The sequence below is a fragment of the Schistocerca americana genome, unplaced genomic scaffold (assembly GCF_021461395.2).
Source record: "Schistocerca americana isolate TAMUIC-IGC-003095 unplaced genomic scaffold, iqSchAmer2.1 HiC_scaffold_170, whole genome shotgun sequence".
Lineage (NCBI taxonomy): Eukaryota > Metazoa > Arthropoda > Insecta > Orthoptera > Acrididae > Schistocerca > Schistocerca americana.
The window spans coordinates 334,268-339,267 of record NW_025725791.1 but is presented as its reverse complement, the minus strand read 5'-3'; the positions used below and the strand labels follow the sequence as shown (position 1 = coordinate 339,267).

General features: G+C 52.5%; 1 non-coding gene across 1 annotated transcript in view; it reads right to left on the bottom strand.

Annotated features, from left to right (window-relative positions):
• Nucleotides 1–141, bottom strand: part of LOC124571445 — a 1,910-nt gene extending 1,769 nt beyond the window's left edge. The window contains exon 1 of the ribosomal RNA XR_006971874.1: nucleotides 1–141. This exon is cut by the window's left edge and continues 1,769 nt beyond it. This is a non-coding gene — a ribosomal RNA (small subunit ribosomal RNA).
• Between the last annotated feature and the right edge of the window lie 4,859 nt (nucleotides 142–5,000).

Sequence of the window (5,000 nt, the reverse complement as noted above, 5' to 3'; positions counted from 1 at the left end):
CAAGTAACGTGGGTACGATCTAAGGAACCATAACTGATTTAATGAGCCATTCGCGGTTTCACCTTAATGCGGCTTGTACTGAGACATGCATGGCTTAATCTTTGAGACAAGCATATGACTACTGGCAGGATCAACCAGGGAGCTGCGTCAACTAGAGCTGAGCAGCCGGCCGCCCGGGAGTGTGTCCCGGGGGCCCGCGCGAACACGCAAGCGTCCGCTCAATTATTCTGCAAACAGGAGGAGGCTGAGCTCCCCTGCACAATACACCTCGAAACCCTCTCAGGTCCCGGCGGCGCGCAGCGCCGTCCTAAGTACTTGGTCGGGTTCGAGAGAGGCGCAATCGCCCGGAGTTTGGCGAGTAGACGCTTTAGGTGCGACCACCCGTGCTCCCAACTGAGCTTGCCGCTGCCGACAGAGGCCCGGGAGCGTGCTGTCGTGGCATTGCCGGCGGGAGACAACACGCGCCACCTACGGTGACCGGCAGCTCCAACGCCAGCGCCACAGAAGGACAAAAGCCCCACTTGGGTGCCGAAGCGAACTCTCCCAGCACAGCGCACGCGCCAACACGTCCGCACAGCTGCGATACAAACCACCTGCGAGAACCGCAGAGGCGACCGAGCAGCAGACGGCGTCGCGGCGCCGAGCGCCGGGCGGCGGCGCATCCTCAGCGCACACAGTCCTCAATCGGACCAGCACACTGCAGATGTCCACCGCGCTTCGCACCGGGCCCGCGAGGACCTACTTTGGCCGCACGGCGCCGCGTGCAGGGTGCGCCGGCGCGCAGCTGCGCCGCCTGCCGCCTCCGTCGGCCGGCGCGCCTGCCACTGGCCGCCCCCACCAGCCGGCTGTAGCGCGTGCGCCCACGCACCGCGCGGCCAGCACGCCGGGAGGCCCCCCCTCACCGGCCGGGGACGGTCCCACCCAGCCACCGCCGCGTATCGCTTCACACCCAGATGCCATTCACGTTCGTGGGCATGGTGGGTATCGCTGGAACAACCGGTTGGTAGCTCAACCGATCGTCGCCATCACTGATTCACCTCTAGCGAGAACAACCGCACCACAACGGTTTACCAGTTGTTCATTTGCATAACGTCACCAGCAAACGTAGGCGTCCATCGCCATTTGCAAATTCAACGATTGTTGCATGCCTGTGTCAGGTGTCACGACACACTATGTCTGCCCACATACACGCAACAACATGTGCACGCTTCGCGAACACGTGGAAGGTGGCCCCCGTACGTATGCGATGTCCATTGCGCGAACGACTGTCAACCGGCCTCTGTCGCATGTCGCAGATGTGGAACGCAGTGCACCATGCTATCACGGTGTGTGAGAAGAGACGACTACGTCTGACAACACGCGCCACTACATCAACAGACGGCTCATGCTGATCGCCATCCAGGGCATACCACACTGCAATCCAGCTCTTATAGGGAGACGACACGTAGCTGAGTGCACAACATTTGGACCGCATGGTTCGCCGTTGTTGGCGCAGTCGTTGTACGGTCACATGTACCACGATGTATCATTCAGTACATGAGGACCAATGTGCAGTACAGTGTGTGATTTGGACGTACAACATCAGCGGACAGTTGACACAGGCCGTACCACAGCGTAGGCTAAGTGCTTCGCACATGCGAATGCCAATGAACAACTGCAAATGCCAATGAACAACTGCAAAGGGCATTGAGCATGTACGTCCTGCTGCCATCCACATTACAGTGTATAGCTGCAAGGTGTTTAACATGAAGCGATACACTGGGGACCGGGCAGTGCGAGTAGCAAACTATATTGCGGGGGTTGCAGTTAGGCAACACTACACTAATTTAACGCGTCGTATGACAATTACAGAGCAGGTTAAGGCCCAACGTGTGTTGGGTTAAGGCCCAACGTGTGTTGGGTTAAGGCCCAACGTGTGTTGGGTTAAGGCCCAACGTGTGTTGGGTTAAGGCCCAACGTGTGTTGGGTTAAGGCCCAACGTGTGTTGGGTTAAGGCCCAACGTGTGTTGGGTTAAGGCCCAACGTGTGTTGGGTTAAGGCCCAACGTGTGTTGGGTTAAGGCCCAACGTGTGTTGGGTTACGTTAAGGGGCAATGTGGGTTACGTTAAGGGGCAATGTGGGTTACGTTAAGGGGCAATGTGGGTTACGTTACGGCGCAATATAGGTTACGTTACGGCGCAATATAGGTTACGTTAAGGCGCAATATCGGTTACGTTAAGGCGCAATACAGGTTACGTTAAGGCGCAATACAGGTTACGTTAAGGCGCAATACAGGTTACGTTAAGGCGCAATACAGGTTACGTTAAGGCGCAATACAGGTTACGTTAAGGCGCAATGCAGGTTACGTTAAGGCGCAATACAGGTTACGTTAAGGCGCAATACAGGTTACGTTAAGGCGCAATACAGGTTACGTTAAGGCGCAATACAGGTTACGTTAAGGCGCAATACAGGTTACGTTAAGGCGCAATACAGGTTACGTTAAGGCGCAATACAGGTTACGTTAAGGCGCAATACAGGTTACGTTAAGGCGCAATACAGGTTACGTTAAGGCGCAATACAGGTTACGTTAAGGCGCAATACAGGTTACGTTAAGGCGCAATACAGGTTACGTTAAGGCGCAATACAGGTTACGTTAAGGCGCAATACAGGTTACGTTAAGGCGCAATACAGGTTACGTTAAGGCGCAATACAGGTTACGTTAAGGCGCAATACAGGTTACGTTAAGGCGCAATACAGGTTACGTTAAGGCGCAATACAGGTTACGTTAAGGCGCAATACAGGTTAGGTTAAGGCGCAATACAGGTTAGGTTAAGGCGCAATACAGGTTAGGTTAAGGTACGACATAGGTTAGGTTAAGGTACGACATAGGTTAGGTTAAGGTACGACATAGGTTAGGTTAAGGTACGACATAGGTTAGGTTAAGGTACGACATAGGTTAGGTTAAGGTACGACATAGGTTAGGTTAAGGTACGACATAGGTTAGGTTAAGGTACGACATAGGTTAGGTTAAGGTACGACATAGGTTAGGTTAAGGTACGACATAGGTTAGGTTAAGGTACGACATAGGTTAGGTTAAGGTACGACATAGGTTAGGTTAAGGTACGACATAGGTTAGGTTAAGGTACGACATAGGTTAGGTTAAGGTACGACATAGGTTAGGTTAAGGTACGACATAGGTTAGGTTAAGGTACGACATAGGTTAGGTTAAGGTACGACATAGGTTAGGTTAAGGTACGACATAGGTTAGGTTAAGGTACGACATAGGTTAGGTTAAGGTACGACATAGGTTAGGTTAAGGTACGACATAGGTTAGGTTAAGGTACGACATAGGTTAGGTTAAGGTACGACATAGGTTAGGTTAAGGTACGACATAGGTTAGGTTAAGGTACGACATAGGTTAGGTTAAGGTACGACATAGGTTAGGTTAAGGTACGACATAGGTTAGGTTAAGGTACGACATAGGTTAGGTTAAGGTACGACATAGGTTAGGTTAAGGTACGACATAGGTTAGGTTACGGTACGACATAGGTTAGGTTACGGTACGACATAGGTTAGGTTACGGTACGACATAGGTTAGGTTACGGTACGACATAGGTTAGGTTACGGTACGACATAGGTTAGGTTACGGTACGACATAGGTTAGGTTACGGTACGACATAGGTTAGGTTACGGTACGACATAGGTTAGGTTACGGTACGATATAGGTTAGGTTACGGTACGATATAGGTTAGGTTAAGGTACACATTGTTGTAAGGAAAGGTTTAATGGGGGGCGGGGCGGGGCGGCCGGTTTGTTGATTGTGATTATAGTAAGTGGATGCCTGCGGCATCATCTGATTTGCCACGTCAGGATGCACCTTTGGCTCATGACAGGCGGCGCTCTCATTCCATGCTTGTGGCAGACCTGTGTCTTTCATTCCTGCCATTGTTTGTGTGCTGTGAGAGGAGGCAGTATTGTGATGTTGGGTGCACCCCTGTGTAGGACATGTGTGGGTGTTGGTGGCTTGGCTGAGCAATGGTGGTTGTCGGGTGGGTGGGATATTCTGTTTTCTGAGTGGACCTCCCAGTCTGGTTATGACAGTGTGGATTGTCTAATGTGGCGGAGAGGATGCACTGGGTGTTGTTCCATGCTGGTGCTTACATATTGTCTGTGTGCGTGTTACAGGCAGAGAGTAGTGCGTGATAAGGGTGTGTGGCTGACGTGTGGTTGTGATTGTGAGCAGAGTCTTTCAGCATGTATACGGACAGTTGTATACATTATCTGTATTCTGATGGCTCTATCTATTACTAATCAGCGCCGTGTATACGTTTAATCCGGTTCCAGTCGAAACTGTTGTATCTCTGTACATTAGTGACACGGCGAGCCCGCTATGTAGTTACTCGTCTCGGCAGCTTCCACCGGTGTATGGCAAATGATTATAAGGAATCAGTCTAGTCGTCAATACCGATGGTGTGACGTCACATGTCTGGGGTGGGGGACGCTGCGCCCTTCCGGTGGGTCATGGCCTAGAAAGACTCTTCCCACGCAGGGGGGCGTGGACTGTCATTGACTCTTCCAGGTAATATACTTGCCGTACGTTCTTGCGACTGCGAGTGCAACGCTCACCGGTACCGACATGGATGGAGCGCCTCCTAGCTGACCGCTCAGCATCGGCATTCGTACAGAGAGCAACGCGGTCGCGTCTCTAGCTCGTAACTGGTACAGCCCGCAGCTCATGTATAGGGACAGCGGGAATGTCGCATATTGGAGATAACTCTTCATGAAACGCATGTTATAGGGGTGGATTGCACATTGCGACTGCGGGAAAAGTCCGCCGTTCATCCGCTGGAGTTGCGAGTTGGGCGGTTGGAGTGGGGCGCAGGTGGAGTGATTGCCGGTCCACGATTTCGTGCGGCAGAGGCGCTGGCGTTGGGGTGCTGTGGTCGACAGAGGACGCAGGCTTTGTGGGTGGGGTCGAAAGATGGGCACTGTGGGCCCATCGATGTCTTGGTCGGCTTGGC